The following is a 23,423-nucleotide window of genomic DNA, read 5'->3' as shown; positions in this document are numbered from 1 at the left end:
TTTAATACAACATCTCACTAATTCTGCTGGTTATTTAAGAAATCAGAATTTTTCAAAGGTGACAGAGAGGCATGTCTTGCCTATGCAATGAAGATCGTAAAACAAAACCAGAATTGGCAAGAAGGACAGCTTTCTGGAAGGTGGAAATTTTAGAGCAGGTACTTAATAGTCCTTGGAAAAGTTTTAGAGATGTTATGGAAGCAAAGTGATTCTCCCAACTCTACTTAAAATAAGCTAGTTTTCCATGCAACGCTATTTTGGGCCATAAAAAGACAGTGATTCTAATCAAGTATATAGATTCATTAAGGACCATACTAGATCGAGGTCAAATATGTGACCCTCCAATCTGAGCACACTTAGCTGAGGCAATACTATCTCATGATTACTATCTTGAATTTATTGTCCATGAAATAGGCTGTTGCCTGCTTTTCTATCAAAACAAATATAAAGACTAATCCAGCACGTAAAAATGTAAGTCAGACTATTGAATCTTTTTAGCTGGACTGGATATACTGCAGAGCCAAAGAAGTCTGCATAACATTGTTTTAATGTCATCCATAAAATAATGTATTTTCTCTCCTAAGGACCTATTGCATACAGTGACTTTCATTAATTTCAGGATATGAAAATCAGTCTTTGTATAGCTGTCTTTCCTTAAATGTTTTCTGTGTAGGAAAGTTTTAGAAAGCATCAATATTTTGACTATCCAGATCAAAATTGGGTCTGAAAACAAGAGCATAGAGTTCTGAGGAAAATATAAAACATTGAAAAATCAATGTTGTCAAAAAGAATGAGTGAAAAATTGAATATCAATGATTTGGAGAAAATTTTAGCATATCTTAAAAGGAAATATTTATGATTTTTTCATAAATGTTTAAGCTCAACAATCCTCCTATCAAGTAGACTTTTATTCGACAAATGATGACTAAAAATTAATTTGACACTGATTTAATTAAAATGCTAGGTTTACAGATTTAACATTTTTGGATTTAATGTCTTCATAAGGCATTTATAGAAGGGTAAAAAAGAGAAGTAATTTAAGATAAGTGAAACATTAATTAAATTAAACCAAATCTTTAATTATTCTTAATTTTTTTTTTTTTTTGCATGAAGTTTGGCCTTTAAGAAAAACTTTTTGCCTTTTCTGTCACAGGTAAATATTTTTTGCTATAATTCAGACAGCTACAATTTGCTATTGTGCCAGAAAACTGTTCTGGCATTATCTAATAGCTGGTTGCTATTAGATAATGCATTTTACATAGATTAGCCTAAATTAAGAGTCAGGAAGAACATCTTTTTTCCATTTTATTTTTTTTTTTCTTTTCTGAATGATGAGTAACTGTCAGTGTGTGGACACCTCTTTTCAAGGAATGTGTGAAGCTGTCACCCTGCTACGTTGGCAGGACAATCCAGATGTTACACAATATTAAATCTGGGGCTCAGCATCGTGATGATTGTCAACTGAGAACAACCTAATTGTATGACTGAGTCTTGGTAAAATGACAATTTTTGGAGAGTTAAAGGATGCCAATAGCTTTTAATATTTCAAACCAATATCTTTCTTGTGTTAAGTTTGCAATATTTCCTCATAGGATAATATTAAAAATATTTAAAAATCCATTCCGGAAGAGAATTGGCTGTAACTTGTGATCAGATTTCATTAGTACTTACAGAATAAAAATTCTTGTATTTTCGAGGTTTTCTCTAATCATAACTATCAAGTCTGAGGAATTCTGATCTGAAGACAATGTACGTGCCACACTGACATCAGAACCTGTTTATGCAGGTAATGGCTGGTTTAGGATACCTCTGAACTGTCACGTACCATTTGAATTAATGAGGCCATACAGGTCTAAGGTCCCGAAAAAGGCCTCTCTAGATTAGGGTCTATTAAACCTGCCACAAGCTGCTTAGTGTTATAAAAGTGACAACAGAGGCTCTTTGGTTTAGCATTCTTTTCTTTTCTTTTTCTTTATTTTAAATATTGAAAAAAATAATTTCCCATTCTATAGGAAACACTCTACTAACCTACAGGAATTTGAGTCCTTATAGGATGAAATTCCTATAGATTTATTAGACATTCAACAAATCTTTTAAGAACATCAATACTCTACACACAAAAAAATATCAAAAATAAAAATTAGGTAGAAAAGCACATTTAAGAAACTGCACAGTTAAGTTAATAAATGAGGCAGTTCATATCTCGCTTTCTTTGGTTTTTAAGATTATTAAAAGTTGCTAAACTTCAGCAAATTAAAATGATAGAAACCTTAACAAACTGGGCTGATTAATCAGGGATAAGCAGAAGCATTATCCATTATCTCTATTTAAGCATAATTCAGCATTTAGTCGGAAGAATAAAATATCATGGTACATTCGTATTAAAAACACCATCAACAAATGAAGAAATGATAATTAGCATTCTTTAAAGATCACTGAAGTTAATATCATTCCCCTAATGGTAACTTTATTGTCACAATATTGGGTTCATATTTTGGTGTGCATTTTTTGTTTGCTTCCTGTATGATTTTCAAACTCTCTTAAATGGCCACAGTTTTTCTGGACCATGACTATTATTCCATTAATAGACTTGTTTTTTTGCTTAGGAAAATTTGAGTGTAAAATCAATTTAATGCTCTCAAACCTATTAGGTGCTTACCCTTTAATTTGCTGCACATTATCATTAAATGGTCAAAATATGAGGTTATTTTTGGAGTGATTATTATGATGGTGATAAGGCCTGACACTTGCGCCACTTCAAACACGCAACCACCAACAGTTCCGTCACAACAAAAGAGCTCCCAGCATAACACATTTTAATAGTCAGAAGAGTTGTGAATTCACAGCTTTGCACAGCAGGTGTGGCTGCACATCTTTGCACCCCTAAACACACTTGCTCATCTAATCTGACAGATTAGACAATGGCACAAAACCCTCATCACCGATGTCTAAACAAAGACTTCATTTCGGAAGAGACAAAGCTTCATGCAGACTGCGTTGCCACTAATAACTTTTCTAAGCGGAAAACAATGTACATTTTAGTAATGAAAAACAAACTGCAGCAGGGAAGATGAATGTCTTGGCTTTTCTGACATTTTAAATAATTTGCTCTCCCTTCCCTTTTGCGCCTTTAATATTTACCTTCATATCAATCTTTATGTAATTTTGTTAATTAGCCATGGTGCTGACATCAGAAAAACGGAAAGCATCACAATCACAGGCCAGGACCTTCAAACCCATGTCGTAAGGGAAAAACAATTTTGCTATTCTTTATGAGTAAAATATAGTAGAAAGCAGCACCTTTCATTAGAACCAGAGGTAACTTGGACTTTGGGGTGCCCACACAATAGTGAAAATACACTCAAAGGGTCGTAACCTGATTTCCTAGGCCATGTCATCACAGCTGAACATTAAAAGTGATAGTAGAGATGTGCATATTTGCCATAAGGACCTAGACTGAGCATGAATACGCTCGGGAGGCTTATTTGGAAGCAGCTGCACTTATCATGAATCAGGAAAAGGAAATAGCAGCCCTGGTGTGCTGTAGGTCAGTCAGAAATGTCGACTTGAGAGATTCGTAAATCTCTGGCATGACTTCAACCACTGACTTGTAGAACCTCCTTCTAGCGTTTTCCTATCATTTAAAGATTATATAAGGTATATTGTGAGTGTGTTCGATGAAAATATTAATTTAGAGAGAAATCCTGTAAGTGCTCTGAAGCCGCGGCTGCTGCGGTGCAGTTACACTTCAAACAGGACAGGCTGCTGGTTTTGTCAACAGTAGGAGGTCATGGAAGGCTGCCAAAGAAAACAAACCTTTTTCAGTAAAATACTTTCAGTTCTAAGTAGTCACACAATATCTCTTGCACTGTTTTACTGCTGATATTTAAACTTTGATAGATTGTCTTTTGCTGACAATTTCTTGAGTCAGAAATCTTAATCATAAAATGAAGTGTGGAACATACACTAGTGAGACAATTAATCACAGCAAAGTCTGTCTGGCAAGTTCAAATAACTTTTTGGTGTTTTTGCTTTGGCATCAAGAGGGGAGGGTTATGGCAGGAGGGAATGGTGAAAGTTACAGGATGAACTATTTCTCCTTCGTCTTTGCTGTTGTTCCCTGAATGAGCCTTGACATATTTTAGTAAGGAAAATTCTGAGCCTTTGAGGAAAATGACAGAATTTTTCCATTGAAGAAACAGTTTTATTAATAATTATAATAAGGTGCAACGTCATTTTTATTGATTAATATGGCATAATTGATCCTAAAATAAAGGTATTCTACATCTGCCTCTTTGTGTAATTGGATACAATATTTAAAATATGAGAGGAAATACACAATGCATATTCAGATTTGTCATACACTTAATAACTTAAATTGGAAATTAATTCACTGTAAAATATTGTCCAGGTAAGGAATGGTAAAATTTTATGTAATCGATTTCCAAAACCACCTCTCACCTTTAAGGCAAGCATTCTTCTGGATAATCAGTTACTGCAATTTTCATTTGCATTCTCTGACTCTCTTTGATTTGAAAGATACCTCTTTTGAAAATAAAAATCCATTTAAGGCCTTCTATCCTGTGGTTAGAAAATAAAAAACATGGTGACTATAGTTATAAACACCAAATTCTATTAAATGGGTACAGGGTACTAGCAAGTACATTTTCCATTTTCATCACTGTAATTCATAATGAGATTTTTGTTTGACTCTTTTATTTTTACGTTAGTATTATTCAAGCTCTAAAGATGTATAAGAATATGTGCAAACTTAAAATAATATAAATGAGAATTTCACGTATTCTTAATTATATTCTGGAGGTGTAAGATATAATTAATATCATAGAGTGCCTGGAGTACCCAGGCAGAAACAAAATGAGAATTTAAATGTCAGTATTACATGAGTGTTGATGCAAAACTCACAGTTCTCTCTCTCTCTATTTCTCTCTCTCTTTCTCACTTGCTCCTTATTTTTTTTTTCAGAGTGCGGTTCAAGTGTTTTAATACTTATCTTGGTATCTTGACTGGTTTTTAAAGTAACCTGTTCATGGAGAACTCTGACACCTTCCGTGCAGGCATTATCAGCACAGTGCTATCTGTAAGCTATGCATGGCCACCTTTATTGTTTTACTGTTTTAAAAGCTATGTTCCACTTTAAAATTACATTAAGAATATAAATTTCAACCCCAAAATTATGATTCTGTACAACAGAGGTAGAATGTATGCTTTGTAGCACAAGATCCCTTTCATTTAATATTAAGCATTCATCCTCTCACATTTTTCTATTTTTGAAAACCATTTGAAATGAATAGACATACACCATAGGATTCTAGACCCTGTAGAATCCTAGGGCCTGTGGCAGACTGAAGCCTAGCAGCCTCTTGTACAGACACTGCCAGCAGAATATTTGAAGTCGATGCAGCTTAGGAAGAGGCTGATCTTCACAGAAAAGGCAGAATTTCTAAAAAAAAAAAAAAAAAAAAAAAAAAGTTTTTAAAGCTATTTTACTCCTAATCATAGACAAGCATTAAAGATCTTAAAACATGACTGTGATCAGGCAATTTTTTTCTGGCATACTTTTTAAGTGAAGACTAGTGTCTGCACAATTTAGGATGAAGGCTTGACATTCTCATACATCCCATATGGTCTCCTTTTGAAAGGTATCATCTATATGATGTTCCTGAGTACCAGTCTGTTCTATTCGTTAATATAGCTGACATTAATGGAAAAGCACAAAGATTATTCTGAATTGATGTGAAATATGCCTGGTCCTAGCTGTTTTCTGGCTTGACTGAGATTGGCCATCATGTATCCAGATTCATCCCTTCATATTAGTTTACCGACAAACTCTTACTTTTTCTTCTACTTTTTATAAGTATCATTGCTTGCTTCTAACCACACGTGAGAAAAAAAGTTGTCACTAAGTACTAAGGAAACAGAAAGAATGAAAGATATAACATTCTTAACCATTTGTTTTCTTTAACATAATTAGTTAAGAGTTTTAATTCAAGTTTTAGCTGTCAATCAACTCTACTTAGAATTTCACCATTTGGTCAGCATAAGATATTTAATATAAAGTTCCGATACCATTTATTTAGTATTAAAGATATTGATTTCACAAATTGAAACTGAATTTCTAATCGTTTACCATTAAGAAATATTACACTGATGTGATAGAATATAGAGTTTTTGGATATTTCACTTAATACAACTATAATACCAAAAATCTTCACTGTAAAAATTTTGCAATTGTTAATTTGGTGGATAATTAGCATTCTGTGATTGCTATCATGTGACAGAATAAATATTGGGCCACAAAGAAAGGGATAGCAGAAGGGAAAACTACAGTGTGAGAGTTTGGGGATACAGTTGGCAAAATCAGAAAACAAGGAAGTTTATTTATCTGCTGATACCTGCGAATAAAAATCAATAATTTCTGCTGCCATCCTATCACATAGATGCACATTTCCTCATATAGTAAATAGTTGTAGATCATTAATTAGAGTTCAGGTATTATGTTTTTGGCTGAGGTCAGCAGGCTAAGCAAGATATAGTCCTTATCTTCAAGAGAAACTTAAGAGTTTAACTAGGAAAATTCACAGCAGTTCCTGGAGCCCCAGTAAAGCATTTATGACCCTCTGTGGTCATGGTCTGCAATCCCAATCAGGTCCACAGGGCTGCCTGAAAGTTCTTTGATTGTTCTGGTCAGCTCTCTCACCCATTCTTCTCAACAAATGTTTCAAAGCCAGTCCCCTCTCTTCAAACCATTTACCCTAACCCCAATCCCTCTACTCCCGTTCAGTAGGAAAAATAAAAGTCATCAAGAATCAACTCCTTTCACTTGCTGATATCCAGCAGATACCTGTGCCAAGTCCTTTCCCCTCTCTCCTGCCACTTTCATTACTGGACCAAAATTGCTGTCATCAGTGCTGCACATGGATAAGTTTTAGTCTTTCTCTTATTTGACCTTTGTGTAAATAGACACTTGCAGGACTCCATTGTTGTTGAAACATATTCTTCCCCTTGCCTCCCCCTTTCTCTCAGGCTTTTCTAAATGCTATACTTTTTCTCAAACGGCTTTGCACATTCCTTCTCTGGGAACTTTGCCTGGTTGCTTTCCTTTGCTTGTCTCTTAAATACAGATTTTTAAAAAAGTGTTTCTATCTTTAAAATGTATGAAAGAATTATTATAAAGCCTGGCATAGCAAGAATGATCAAGATTTTTGTTTGTTTGTTTGTTAGGGACTAAACAGATTTTTTTTTTAAATCCTGTCGCTTTTCCTCATATTTTTCACTATATTTTAGGCAACCACAATATTTAGTTAATGACCATTGTGTACACGGCATCAAACTATGGAAGAACTTTCATTCCTGTGTACAGGATTAACTTTTTTCTGTGCATTAAGTGCTGCTCACACTAAGCCTTTGCAATCATTATTAGCATGCAAGAGTTCCTACCTGTTATGCAACAAAGCAACTTTTCATTTAGTACCATTGCGGATCATAGTCTGTGCTCTCTTCATACACATTTTCATAAACCTTCCCAAGTATTATGACATGCATACATCCACACACCTCAGTATCAAGGTTAATACCTCAAGAATTTGTATAGATGCTTTGGAAACCATTGGTCCCTAAAGTTTTCCATAAAAACTAAAATATAATGTTACTTATTAAGTTCATTTTATCTGCAAGAGTAGCTTAGTCTGAAAAATATACTGAATATGTGTTAAGTGGCCCTACTTTAATATATGTAGCGTACCCCTTTTCATTACGTTGAATATTAAAGATATCACTTCTGTGCATGCTGCAGCCATGCTGCAGTGGCAGTTGGACTGGGGCATGGCATCCTGCAGCACAGAAACTGTCATAAAAGCTTTACTAAGAATGTTTGCATAATTGATTGTGAAGTATCCTCAGTTGCCATTGGTTTTTTACTTTATTTGTGAAGACAGGAGTTCTTAAATAAATAAATAAAACCATCATCTATACAATAACTATTAAGGAAGTACAGATTTTGAGTAACATTAACTTTATGCTCAGGGCTTGCACGGCACCCAGGCAGGTTTGCTAAATTAAATAGGTTTTAGTCTTTTACTCTTGAAATGTTCTTGATAGATTCATCATCGGGGTTATTTATGCTTCCTTGTGACAGCAAAATATTGAACTGTAAGCGTTAGCGGAAAGAACATACATCGAAGAGATCATGAAAATGATGACTGGCTTCTCTGCAGAACTAATGTTCTTGTGAATTATTTTCCTTACAGAAAATGTTATTTTTTCCATTAGTAAATTAAGAAAGGAAAAAAAAAATTAAAGTAAATTAAAATTAATGGGGAACTTGATCTTTTGTAAATCTTTAGAATTTGGAGATTTACCCACTTGCACATGGCTTGTTGACGAAGAAAGTCTTACAATTATGTGCTATGACAATGGAGTGAAAGGAAGACTCAACTAAAATCCCTCTACTCAATCACTCTACTCTTTTACAGGCAGTACCTATGTTTTACTCTTCTCATTCACCAGGGCCTGCCAGCAGAGAACGGGGCTGGGGAGGTGGGGGCAGTGGAGAAGTAAAGATATAACCTGCTGGAATGGAGGTATAGACATTAGAGAATGTGTTTTCCTGTCTGTAGTGGCATTTGACAGAAAAATTAGAGCAGGCACCATCTTCACTTTTATCCTTCCCCTCAAATAACCTCTTGTCACACTATCTTCACAGGGTATGGGGACAGAATAAAGAGGATGCAGGATGGTAGTGATGGGGGTTGGACAGGGTCTTGCTAGAGCTCCAGATATCAGCTTCACAGATCTTGCTGCTTTGCCCCCTTTGAAGATCTCTATTGTACAAAAGGCTTGTCAGTATCCCTGATAACTACTAGGTTGATCATTTAACCCTCTTATCACTTAAGAGCTATCTCTTCCCTCAATGCTGAATCATCACAGCGAGCAAGAACAAGACATGCCACGTACATGAAAAGGGGGCACAATAAATATGATGTTTAGAGGAAAGCAGGAAATGGTAGTTTTCATTGATCTTCAGAGTTAGAAATATAGGCCTGAAAGGAAACAACAGAGATGTGAGAACTCTATTTTAATAGCTGTAAAATTTGAGACATGATCATGTATTGAACAAGCTCCACTGCAAACTGAGAAATATACTCTATTAGAAAGAAATTGTTAGGCATAATTTGGCAAATAATCAGCACTCTGGATAATTTAGGGGTTTGTAGATTCAAATTTTAGATTGTTAGAAATTATCTGTGTTCATTATACAAATAAGAAAATTGACTCAAAGAGGCCAAAATCCCAAACTACTCTAACAATGCCAGAGCTGAGAACACTTTCTCCATCTATCTTAAAACTCAGTCCACCATGTCACATCCCCTGTTTCTAAACCTCAACTAGGTGTCCTCTGAATTGAATCAAAATTACAACCTTTACTTAGGAATGTTTACTTAACCATGGCATATTTTACATAGAATACTAATAAATTATTTCATATAAATATTACCTTCCTCCCTTTTGACAAAATTATTATTGTAAAGGTTGAATACCTTCAGAAAGTAGTTTCTTAAAGCCATAAAACCACTAAGCTACCTTTAAAAGTAAAGTGATAACTAGAAATAATTTATTCTTTTGTACAGAGCACTTCTATGTTATGAGATGCTATGAGAGTTTGGGAAAAATGATTAGGTTCTACCTAAGAATAATCTATATACAGTGTAAGGGTGCTCTAGCAATTTAGAAAAACCCTGGCATGGGGAGAAAGGGCAAGATATCTTATCCCCAGAGTTACCACGTAACATGATTATACTAATAAATGTTTAGTTTTAACAACAACGACAAAAAATTAAAAGACATGCAAAGAAACAGAAAACTATGGCTCATAGACGGGAAAAAAGCAATCAATAGAAACTGTCTCTCAAAAAAGCCCACGTATTGGATTTACTAGACAAAGACTTTAAATGAGCTATTTTAAATATTTTCAACGATCCAAAGGAAACCATGTTTAAGAATTTAATAAAAGTATAAGAATGACATTTCACCAAGTAAAGAATATAAAAGAGATGTAATATATATATACATATACATACGTGTGTGTGTGTGTGTATACGTAATACGTAAAAAGATTCTAGAGTTAAAAATTACAAAGATTGAAATGAAAAATTGTTTACAGGTGCTCAATAGCAGATCAAAGCCAGCAGGAGAATAAATCAGTGAACTTGAAGATAGGTCAATTGAAATTATCCATTCAGAAAAACAGAAAAAAAAATAATTTTTTAAAATATGAAAAGAGGTTAAGATACTTGTGGGACATCACCAGGTATAACAACTTATACATGATGTGAGTCCCAGAGAGGAAATAAAAGGGACAGAGTACTTAAATAAAATGACGGATGAAAAACATTAATTTACACATCCAAGAAGTCCAATATATCCCAAATGGGATATATTGAAAAAGAGTCTCACATCATAATCAAACTCTTAAAGACAAGAAGAAAGAAAGAATCTTAAGAGCAGCATGAATGATAAGAAAGGTGACTCAACACATACAAAGGATTATCAATAAGATCAAGAATTGATTTCAGCCAGGCATGGTGGCTCAAATCTGTAATCCCAGCACTCTGAGAGAACAAGGTGGGCTGGTGGATCACCTGAAGTCAGGAGTTCAAGATCAGCCTGACCAACATGGAAAAATCCTGTCTCTACTAAAAATACAAAAATTAGCCAGGTATGGTGGTGCATGCCTGTAATCCCAGCGACTCAGGAGACTGAGTCTCAAAAAAAAAAAAAAAATTATCATCAGAGGCTAGAAGGCAATGAAGCAACACACTCAAAGAACCTCTGGGCTCAAATAATCCTCCCACTTCAACCTCCTAAATAGCTGAGACTACAGGTGCGCATCACCACAAAAGGATAAATTTTAACTTCTGGTAGAATCCAAGTTGGTCTTGAATTCCTTGTCTCAAGCAATCCTCCTGCCTTGGCCTCCCAAAATGCTGGCATTACAAGTATGAGACATAGCACCCAGCCCAATCACACTTATAATAGCATCAAAAGGAAAAAAAAATGTACTTAATAAAAACTCCAACCAAATAAGTGCAAGATCTGTACACGGAAATGTATAAAACATATGGAAAGATGCCCTTTGTTAGTAAATTGCAAGACTTACTAAGATGGCAGAAGTCCCCAAATGATATACAGATTCAATGCAATCTTTCTCAAAATTTCAAGTGCCTTTCTTTGCAGAAAGGGACAGGTGATATAAAAATTTCTAGTAAAATTCAGGTGATGTTAGATAGCTAAGACAATCTTGAAAAATAAGAATAGTTGGAAGACTCACACTTCCATATTCTGAAACTTACTACAAAGCTAGATAATCAATACTGTGTAGTGCGGGTATAAGGCTAGATATATAAATCAATGGCATAAAATTGAGATTCAAAAAATAAACCCATTCATCTGTAGTCAATTAATTTTCTACAGAGGTACCAAGAGTATTCAATGAAGAAAAATAAATTTTCAACAAATGGTGTTGGAAAAACTGGATACTCTTGTGCAAAAGAATAAATTTGTACCACAACCTAACATAATATACAAAAATTATCTCAAAAAATCATAGACCTAAATGTAAAGCCTAACATTATACAAATTTTTTAAAGTAATAGGCATACATCCACAGGACTATAGTTTTGGCAAATATTTCTTAGGTATGACACCAAAAGCAGAATCAACAAAAGAAAAAAATAGATAAATTGGACTTCTACCTAAATATAAAAATTTTGTGCATCCGAAGACACTATCAATAAAGCAAAATAATCATAGAAATAGTGAAAATATGTATAAGTCATCTATCAGATAACAGTCTAATATCCAAAATATAAAAATAACTCTTACAACAGAGTTATTTTTGCCCAATTATAAAATTGGCAAAGGACTTGAATAGGCCTTGCTTCAGTGAAGATAGGCAAATAGTCAATAAACACAAAAACGCTTTATATCATTAGTCATTTGGCAAATGCAAATCAAAGCCACAGTGAGGTACCACCATATACCTACAAGGATATGGTCATTTTAAAAAGAGAAAGAAACAACACGTGTTGGTGAGGATGTAAAGTTGGAAACACCATTGCATGTGGGAATGTAAAATGATGCAGCTGTGTAAAAGAGTTTGGCAATTCATCAAAAACTTAACCAGAATTACTATGTGTCATAGCTATTCTTTTTCTCTACATATATACCCAAGAGAATTAAAAACATATATGCACATAAATATGTGCACAAATGCTGGTAGCAGCATTATTTCCAATATGCAAAAAGTGGAAACAATCCAAATGTCCACCAACTAATTAATGAATAAATAAAATGTCATATATCCATGCAATTAAATATTATTTGGCCAAAATTAATGAAGTACTGATACACACTACAACATAGAGGAACCTTGAATGTATTATACTAAATTAAAGAAGTCAGTCACAAAAGACTATCTACTTTATGATTCTGTTGATATGAAATGTTCAGAATAATCAAATCCACAGAGACCGGAAGAAAAGAATTGTTTGACAGGGGAAGGGGGAAACTGGGAATTGGGAATTGGTTGTCATTGTTAATGGATATAGTGTACCTTTTAGGGGTGAAGGAATTAGTGGTAATGATTGCACAAAATTGCAAATATACTAAGATCCACTAAATTGTATAGTTTAAAATGCTGAATTCCATATTATATGAATGTTTTCTCAATAAAAAAGATTGAAAAATAATTATGGAGCCTTCATCCACCTGGATTCCCAAGTGACTATAAAAATCAAAATCTTGCCAACTACATAGAGAATAAGAGGGAAATTAAATTTGTTTTGAGCCACTGAAATTTGGAGTTATTTTGTTACCATAGCATAAATCAGTCTATCTAACTAATATAGCCAATGAGTAGGAAATGTCTACAAATTACTTTAGAAATTCATGCCCTTGGTGGCATGCACCTATAATCCCAGCTACTCGGGAGGTTGAGGCAGGAGAATCATTTGAACACAGGAGGCAGAGGTTGCAGTGAGCCAAGATTGCTCCATTGCACTCCAGCCTGGAATACAGAGCAAGACACAAAACCGGGCCAGGCGCGGTGGCTTACATCTGTAATCCCAGCACTGTGGGAGGCCAAGGCGGGTGGATCACGAGGTTAAGAGATCGAGACCATCCTGACCAACATGGTGAAACCCCGTCTCTACTAAAAATACAAAAATTAGCTGGGCGTGGTGGCACGTGCCTGTAGTCCCAGCTACTCGGGAGCCTGAAGCAGGAGAAACTTTTATTTACTTATTTATTTTTCTATGACTTTACTTTTCTCATCATCTTAGAGGACCAAAGCAGGAAGATTAGATACTGAGTAATTACCTTTTTATACAACAAATCACTTCCTTTTGCTATTTTGAAAAGTAAACTTTTCAAATAATCCTAATATCCTTAATATTGATGTATGAATATCACTGTATGACATTTAAAGTGAATAAAATTGACACAAATTGAAATTGCAGCAGGTTGGTGAAAGACTTACTATATACACCTGCTGAACTTCAGTTTTTGCAAATCACTGTATGATTTCAAAATATATCATTTTTTCTACTTCCAAAATCTTTACCTGGCACAATAGTACTATTAACACATTATTAGTTTAAATTTTCCTAAGAATTATCATAGATGTAAGTGTGTTTATGTTAATTATGTGAGGTTCACATGAGATTGATTGGTAGCTTAATTTCTTTCTTAAGGCTCACAGGAAGATTTCTTCTTGGACTGTATATATGTAGATGAGGATTCTATGCCTCAAAATGGTCAAAATTATGTCCTGGATTTTTCATATATCCTTGAAATGGCTTTGCCAGTGTCACAATTTTTATTCCCAACAAAGAATAAAATTTTCTTTATCTGCCGTTAGTATCTGTTGTTGTAGTCATCTACGTGACAAAGCAACTGTAATAAAATATTTAAATATAAACTTGTAATAAATCAGTTTCAACTACTCTTTTGCTTAAAACACATCTACGTGCTTAGACTAATATCCATAAAACTTAACATAGTCTACCCAAATCCGCGTGTTCTGGCTCCTGCCTGTACTTCTGATATTACTTTCCTCCAGAATCATGAGCTCATTCAGGCCTTAGAGCCATCCCTTTTCTAGTACATTGTTACCTTCACTCCAGATTTCACATTCCTGGCTCTCACCTTTGTTATCATCTTTTCAGAGAAAGAATTTTCTCTCGCAATCCCAGGAAAAATTCTCCAAAATACTTCAAATAACATTATACTATTTAATCAGATTAATTTAGTTACATAAATTGCCTGAGTTATTAGTTTACTTGTTTATTGTTGGTATTAATATTATGCCTCTAGAATAATATCAGTGAGAGCAGATGATGTATACTATGTGCCTAGAAGAGTACTAAAATTGTGGAATGAATAAAATAAACAAATAATTCATTGGATAACTCTGACGTGTCACATTATGCATTAAGTTTGATGCTCCCCACTCGACTACCTAACACAAGCATAGCTTTGCACACAACTTTCTCCAAGTTGTTCAGTAATTCCTTTGTGAAGATTAATCTTTGACATTCTCAGATCAAAGGAACCTCTACAATCCAAGTCACTTCTGAAATATATTAATAACCATTCATTTGTACCATTCATATTGTTCAAATCATGACCAAAGTCTGATTTCGGACCATGGGTTGTTGCGTGGAGTGTGCTTGTTTTCCTGGACCTCAGTGAGCATTCTCTATGCTTATCTAAGGGCAGGATTTGGCCATGTGTGGCTAGTTGATCACAACAAACATATGGGGAAAATGGCTGAGAATGCTCAAATATTGAAACCATATGTTACTGCATGGGAAACTATGCCTTATTAAAAAACAAAACAAAAACTGAGAAACCAGCTAGAAACATACAGTTCAGAGCTTTTGCTTTCAAAGCTAGTACTAGCACTCAATTTATTAAAGACTTTCTTTTAGATGAAACAGAATCTTTACATCTCAGACCAGCTACTTAAATAAAAATATCTCCTTTGACTACAGAAGGTTACAAAAATCAAACATCTTGCAAAATTTTAAAAACTGTTTAAAAGTGCCTTGAATCCTGTGAGATTTTTAATATTCTATTTTAAATTCCATGAAGACTCCATAGATTTTATATATGCTGTTTATATAAATTGGAGGTTTTAACTATTTTCTCAATTACTATCACACCATCTTCATAAGAAAATGGAGCAGAAAGGAACTTGACTGTCATATTTAGAAAAGGCATTAGTCTTGTAATTAAAGACTAAGAAAATTTATATCAGAATAGCATTCTTACCAGAAGTGATGCTGGGTATCCGTGGAAGACCTTAGACTCATGCACATTTTCTTCTGATCCTCAGATGTACCTTACTACCATCCTTCATCAACTCTAAGGTGCCATTAATTGTAAAATACACCACCATTAAGAAATAAAAATGCTGCCAATTTAACTATGATATAATGCTAAAATATAATCTAAATTCCTGATTTCAAAGAGTTTAAAATGTGAAAACATATGCATGTTCAAATCAATAAAGTATGGTGGTTATAAAAACTTGAATTTTGGCTTTTTGACTTAAAATAAAACATCAAACCTAAAGCACTTAAAGAAATTCAAAAAATTTGTTGTTTTTGGTGCTCTTACATTCTCATTTTCATTTTTATGTCTATATTCTTAGCTAAGAAGCTCAATGCTTCCACTTTATTTTCACCCCACACCACCTCCCAGCCCTTTCCACACTCACACAGCCCTACCTGCAGACAGTGCTTTCTGAGCTTCCTACTCCAGGTAGGGTCAGTACTCCAGACTTTTCCATATAAGTTCCTCCCTCTTCATTGTCACTGTTATGTATTGATCTAGTAGATTACTTTGGGCTAGAAAACTTGATAGTCAAAGATAATTGCATGTTAGCATTTTAACAATATTTGCATTTTAACTCTGGAATCCTAGATTCACAAATTTTAGATCAAATAAACCAGTCTTTTATAGTGTGTTTTCAAGTATAATTTCAGGCTGCATTTTGAAATACACAGACACTTAACCCATGCAAATTATATCGTCATTTCCATTCATACCTACAGGGAGGCAATATATTATAATACAAAGAATATGATGTTTATGACTCACTGAGACCTTGTTTTAATATGTACTATGTGATTTAGAAGTTGCTTAATATCTTTTAATTTTATTTTCCTCACTGTTAAAGTGAAAATCATAATAAACACATTCCATAAATTTATAAGCATTAACAACATCTTAATTACATAGGATATTTTCTAACATATAACTATTGTCCAACAATGTAAAATGATATATAGTGGTATAATTATATAACATGTAAGCATATATTATATACATGCATATATAATATATGCATATGTGTATTAGTTTATTCCCAGACTGCTAATAAAGTCATACTCTAGACTGGGTAATATATAAAGGAAAGTGGTTTAATTGACTCACAGTTCAGCATGTCTGGGGAGACCTCAGGAAACTTACAATCATGGTGAAAGGGGAAGCAAACATGTCCTTCATCACATGGCAGCAGCAAGGAGAAGGGCAGTGCAAAGAGGGGAGAAAGTTCTCCACAAAACCATCAGATCTCATGAGAACTCACTATCATGAGAACTCACTATCACATCATGGGAACAGCAGTGAGGTAACTGCCCTCATGATTTAATTACCTCCCACATGGTCCTCCCACAACATGAGATTATGGGAACTACAATTCAAGATGAGATTTGGTTGGGGACATATCAATATCTTACAGGTAAATATATATTCATTTATACCTTCTCTCTTTTGAAACTTCCGTCATATTGTCAAATTATGCCTAAGCAACATTAAACACCTAACCTTGACTTACTTTAATATAAATCACTAGCTGTTCTTCTGATGGTTTCCTATCTAACTTTGTATGTGCTATTTGTGCACACATCAAAATCTCTACCTAAGGATGTAGGCAACTATAGAACTATTTCATGTCATGTCATTTTTTTTTGAAATTATTTTATTTGTCCTCACATAAATGAAATCAATATTCAATATCACTAATGTATTTTTGAGTATTTGGTTACTAAGATTTTCTTTCTATGTGATTGTTCTCTTTTTTTGTAATTCAAAACTGTATTGCTTTAGTAATAGCACAGCCCTACAAGAGACCATTAGACCTTATGAATCTGTTGATTTATTAATTTCTCTGATAATTCTCCTCTTTCCTAATTTGCTATTTTACCTTTATTCTCTATGTATTCTGTTTAACTTTGCCTTAAAAAAAAATGGAACTCCTTTCTCACGTTTTCATCATCTCTCTTCAAAATTTCAGGGTATCTTCTCTTGTTCCAGACTATAAATCCAATGAACATGCACCTATTTCTAACTTGCATTTTTAGATAGTTAAGAATTAAAACATATTGATTAAAAATTAATTTTTATTCATCCCATAGTTACCTGTATCTTTTCTGATAAAGGTCTATAAGTAAATTATTTTTTCAACATGTTTATGTTCTCTGAAATCTGAAGATGTTTAAGCAAATACAAATGCTGAACATTTTAAAAGAAACATATGGTCAATTGTAGCAAAATTTTATTGCATGGAAATTCTGCTACCTATGGAGAGGATATTAGATATTGAGACACAGGGGAATCACCAGAAATGAAGGAGATTGGTTTTGACCAGAGACAACAATCAGAACTTTCCCAACAAAACTGGCTGTACAATGGCTTTCTTTGGAATTAGACAAAGTAAGAAGAGAGCATAGGACACAGATTTAAAGTGTGATTTGATGGCCATTCTGATCTATATGGAAGTAGTATGATGTTTAGTACAGCTAAAGGAACCAAGAGAAAAATGTGAGTATGGATGCAAATGTGTATATACCTCTACAGTTTTTATCATACTGCTTTCTGATGTATCCCTTCTACTTTAAGCCTCAAACTGGTAAGAATAAGCTGACTAATAATATAGGAAAATACCTTGGTATATTTTTATGTATGTTCCTTAATCTATATAAATAAGTAAAACCTTTCAGCTTTCTTTGTATCCAAAACAATATTTGCCTAATTATCAGATATTTAAAAACACTTTTTGGAAAGAAGTGTAAGTCAGAGCTTTGTCTGCTAAGTGACATTAAAAAGCTATTTGAGAAGACAGGATATATCATTTTTAAGTTATATTTTAAATATGATGAATTTTAAATATCTGCAGTACATTTAAATAAATATACATAATAAGCAGATAGTGATGTATTATCAGAGCTGGAGGAATAAGAAAACAAAGCAGTTTATGTATGTTAGGGAGGCATACATCTAGTGTTGAAATTCAGTTATGAGGCTATATGAAGTTTTTACAGCTGAGAGACTATAGAAAGATTGACAGGGAATTAACAGAATTTGAGCAATTATTCACATTTCATGGCAAAAACATAGAGAAAAACGTCAAGTTATTTAGAGAAAAACTAAAACTATATAGATGATAGGAAGAAAAATGAAACATTGTTAAGTAACATTGGAAAAAAACAAAGCAAGAAAAATGCAAAGAAAATGTTAGTGACCAATGGTGTCAGATTCTACTGTGAAGTGTAGAGGAATGAATATTGAAAAAATAGAAATGGACTTGTGATTGGTGACCTTGAGGAATTCAAATTCAATGCAATTGTTGAGGTGAGATAATATGTTTAGTAAGTAAAGGAATTAAGAAAAAGAGAAACAAGATGGAGCAAGACTGCATAGTAAAGTGAAATCATTCAAAAAATGGACAATACTGGGAAACTACGTAGACAAGGGTAAATGTGCAGTGATTAGGGAGGACTTCAACATTGTAGAAAGAAGAGGATAATTGATGGAGGAGAAAGGACAAAATTGTGGACTTGACAGTCAGTTTAAATGTTAATGGAGAGTTCCTCAGTGTGTAGGAGCAGCTGCGGACAGGAGCTCATGATATGTCAGCTTTAACTAGCACCGCTGGGCTGATGAGTCCCAAATACTGTCTCTTGTCTTGACCTCTCTCCTGAACTCCAGTTGAGTGGGTGGGCTTGTCACTCAGGGAAACACCACAAGTGATTCAATGATGTTCCTATCCAACTCATTCTGCTATTATTAGTCTACAGACACACATCTATTTCTGTCTGCCAATTTTTCTCTGTTAGCTTCACCATACCCCTACTTTTCTTTTCACACTTGCCTTCCAAAAATACGTGACTTAATACATTGACAATGTCACTGCATGTGATTTGAGACCTAGAACCTAGAAAAGGAAAAATGTTGAATGGATCAATGAACAAATGAATGGATAGATAGATGTTTAGGTGGGTGGGTGGATGGATAGATGACTACATCTATTGATCACATATTATCTACCAAGTACTATTCTAGTCCATTTTTATGCAGGAGTGAACAAGAAACATTTTTCTGCCTTAACCGCCAGATACATACAAAACACATATATTAAATGTTCACTTCCAATAAGTGCTGAGAAGATAAATAAAGCCTAATGAGAGCACTGAGAATTGAAGACTGCAGGAGCTATTTTCAACTGGTTGATCAGAAAAGACCTCCATGAATAGCAGACATTTGAGCCTAAAACTAAATGAAATGGGAGAACAAAGTATACTTGATACTTGGGGAAAGGGTTTAGCAGGTACAGAGAAGAGTGAGTGTAAAGATCCCACAGTAAGAATATACTTTGCCTGTCTGAAAAGCAATGAAAAGGCCATGGTACCTTGATTAAGAAGCCTGAGGAGGAAAATGAGACCAGAGAGACAGTGGAAGCCCAGATCATGAAACACCATTTTGACCAAGATGTAGGTGCTAGATTTAGGAAAAAAGACAGAATTTCCACTTAAATTTGAATTTTAGATTATCATCAAATATTTTCAATATATTTATGTCCCTCATATTGTATCACACATAGGCATTTAAAAAAGTATTTGTTGTTCATTTGAAATTATTATTTAACTATATGTCCTGTATTTTATCTGGAAACTTTAACATGCTGACATCTTTGGATTTTATTCTAACAAGGAATTGTGCTGAAGTACTTTGAATTAAGAAGTAGAATAATTGCTTGTATGGCAAATAAATAATACAGTGTTAAGGACAATTACATGAAGACTGGCAAGGGGGCTATTGCTAAGTCAAGGAAGGAGATGATGGCAGCTTGCCAGAGCTGTGGTGGAGAACAGAGGGTAGCAGTAGAAAGTAGTGAGGAAGTTACCAGTGACAGATTAGATTTGTGATGAAAAAGAAAGAAAAGAGTCAAAAATTATTCCAAGATTTATTGCCTAAGTAACTAGTAAAACAGAGTTGACATTTCCAGAAATGGAGAAGAAAAGAGGAGAAAAAAATTGAGGCATAAGATCAAGAGTTAAATAATTGTATTGATGTATATTTTCCCTACTGTAGATTTCATCCATTTTAAGAACAGCATTTCATGATTTTTAGTAAATTTAGAGTTGTACAACCACCAAGACAATCTAATTGCAGAATATTTCCACCACCCCCAAAAAATTATTTTAGCCCATTTGCAGTAATTCCTTATATCCACCTCAGCCCCTTGGCAACCACTAAATTACTTTCTGTCTCTATAGATTTGTCTCTCCTGAACACTTCATGTAACTGGAATCTACAATATATAGTCTTTGGTGCCTAGTTTCTTCTACCAAGTCATGTTTTGAAGTTCATCCATGTTATAGCATATATCGTCTTCTAGTTCCTTTTGATTGCAGAATTGTACTCCATTGTATGGATATTTCAGGAATTGGATTGTTTCCAGTTTGCAACTATTATAAATAATGCAACATTGAACATTCATACACAAGTCTGTGTATAGATGTATATATTTACTTTTCCTGGGTAGATTCCTTGGAGGAAAATTTCTGGGTTATAAGGTAAATTTATGTTAAAACTGGTTTTGAACTAATCTCCAATAAAGATTTTGAGCGGATTCCTGCTATGTGGATCTAGAGTTCAGGAAAAAAAGGTAAATACAAAATTGGAATTTAATATTATAAACACTATTTTAAAGTCATTGCACTGAGAAAGGTAACATAAATAGTGAATGTCATTAGAAAATAGAAAATGTCTAAAGATTCACTTCTAGCACACACTAATTTAAAGGTTAGGAAAAGAGGAAGCTTGATGAAAAGAGAAAAGGAGCAAACAGAGAAAGAGTCTATGCAGATGCTTTTTGTGTTTTATCATATCTCCTTGACCAGTTTTTAGGCTCAGCCGAGCTGTGGTGGACACTTTCAGTACATGCTAATAGCCTTCCAACTTTTTCTGCTTTACTGTCTCCAGATTTCTTCCAAAGTGGAAAAGCTTACTCAGCTCTGTGATGGTGTATGGAATCAAAGACCACAGAGGTAATTCTTGTTAAGGAAAGATGGGACACAGGGATTATAAAGGCCTCAGTCTCCTATTCTTTGGCAAGATAATTCTGAGATTGGCTTAGCCCATAAACAATCCTGGTGATTTTGCTGTAAGCAGTTTCAGAATAACAAAAAGGCTGACTGGAGTTGATTCAAGGAAAAATAATGGAAAGAAAAGAGAGGAAATTGAGATGCATCTAGGATCTATTTCTAGGAGTTTTGCTGCAAGGCAGAGGAAAGAAATGGCATGGTAAGTAGACAGAGATAGGCAGTGAAGACAGTTCAAAGGAAGGATTTGTGTTAAAGGCGGAGGATGTTATGCTGCATTTGTACAGTTGAAGGGAACAGTAAAGATGCAGGAGATAGGAGAATTGCTGGAGTGATATCTGTGAATAGATGAGAGATGCGATGAGGGTGCAAGTGCAGAGTTTTATCTTAGGAGTACAGACTTTATCTGTTTTAACAGGGGAAGGCAGAGCTTTTAGATATAGTTATGAATATATTGGTACATTTAATAGTGGAAACAGGTGCTTGCTTCTTGACTAGAAGAATAAATTTCCATCCAGATAGTGGATAGCCACCTTCCGTTTAAACCTACTAACAAGACTGAATTTTTATATTTTAAAATAACCCGGTGTATTTCAGACAGTCCTAGGGTACCACAATTTCTTCTTCATAGTATTGAGCCAATGCATAGACAGTAGAGGTATAAAGTCTTAGGAATAGGCGGTAGAGGCACATTTGCTACATAATAAGAAACAGCAGTTACAGCAGATGAGGAGGGTAGGGTGAATATCATCTATCAGCAAACACTAAGATCAGAAAGTACTAATGCAGGAAAGCAAAATCCCCAGGGGAAAAGATAGTTTTGGCAGTCACAGGTGTTAACAGACAAATTTAACCACAAAGCAAGGTGCAACATAACTTCTTCAGCGCAGGTAAATCTATTTTATTTTATTTTGCATTTGAAATTCTCATTCATCTTTTTTGAGTTGGGTACTGACATAAAGATCTTGATGACAAGCCTTATTGGAAAGATGTCTCAAGTAAAATAACACAGTAAATTGTTTTAATAAAGATTGAAAAACTGATCACTTTAGTTCTGTTTCTGCCAGTATCAAGCTGAATAGTAATTCTTGTCAACTCTAAAGAAAATAATGACTTATGTTAACATTTAATGGGTACCTGCTGTGGTTTGACGTTGGTAGGAGATAGAGGTAAAAATGTCTCTTTTCTGATGGCATCATTTCAGCAAAGCATTCTTTAAAAACTCTAAGAAAAAAGTGTATGACAGCATAATAGTATTTGATGATTTTATTTATGAGGAGTCAGTGAGGTCATAAAGGAGCAGGAGTTCCAGGACAGGGGTTTTAAAACATAAAGAAGTTGAGTAAGGAGGAAAATTTCAGGCAAGAAGCCAAAGTCCCTTCATTCCCTGTAGACTTAGTCTTGTGTCTATACAGTTGGACTATACCAGGGCTTTTCAAATACTTTTCATAGAGTTCTTTGTAAGCCACATTAGCTGGAGAGAACATCAGGGAGAATTAAGTCAAGATTAGTGATCAGAGCTTTATTCTCTCACTTATACTTTAACTATAGATATCTTTGGAAAATTAAAAGAGTTTCATTAATTTAAAAAATTATTTATGGAAAAATCACTGTTTTATATGATTTCAAAATTTCCTGATCAAACATTCTATGGAAAGTCTCTAAGGGCCCATTGTATTCATTGGTGTGATCCAAAGCCGAAAATGTGTCCTGGGGACTGTATCACAGATGCCAATTTTGATGATAGGTAGTGGGAAACGGGCAAAAAGGCAGCAGTGGTCTTTGCAGGGACAACGTAGACAAAGGCACTGGGTGACAGTAAGAGAATCTGCTGAAACGTAAAGGCGGAAAGGAAGTGAAAATATATTGCAGGCCAGCTAAGATGCAGACAAATGCCTAAGATCCCAAGTTATCTCTGAAATGCCAATTAGAATATTCAAATAAAACACTATG

At 34.3% G+C, this 23,423-nt stretch overlaps 1 long non-coding RNA gene across 3 annotated transcripts in view; it reads right to left on the bottom strand.

Annotated features, from left to right (window-relative positions):
- Positions 1-2,195: 2,195 nt before the first annotated feature.
- LOC141580820 (uncharacterized) overlaps positions 2,196-23,423 on the bottom strand; it is a 36,440-nt gene continuing 15,212 nt past the window's right edge. The window contains exons 1-4 of one of the 3 annotated variants that reach the window (XR_012513171.1): positions 15,810-16,309; positions 8,974-9,059; positions 4,462-5,461; positions 2,196-3,798 (exon numbers count right to left, since the gene is read on the bottom strand). This is a non-coding gene — a long non-coding RNA (uncharacterized LOC141580820). Of the gene's footprint in view, positions 5,462-8,973; positions 9,060-15,809; positions 16,310-23,423 lie in introns of those variants that run through there. The other 2 variants (XR_012513170.1, XR_012513169.1) reach the window with 2 other exon arrangements.

The sequence above is a fragment of the Saimiri boliviensis genome, chromosome 1 (assembly GCF_048565385.1).
Source record: "Saimiri boliviensis isolate mSaiBol1 chromosome 1, mSaiBol1.pri, whole genome shotgun sequence".
Taxonomy (NCBI): domain Eukaryota; kingdom Metazoa; phylum Chordata; class Mammalia; order Primates; family Cebidae; genus Saimiri; species Saimiri boliviensis.
The sequence above is the reverse complement of the archived record's forward strand: the minus strand, read 5'-3'. Positions and strand labels throughout refer to the sequence as shown.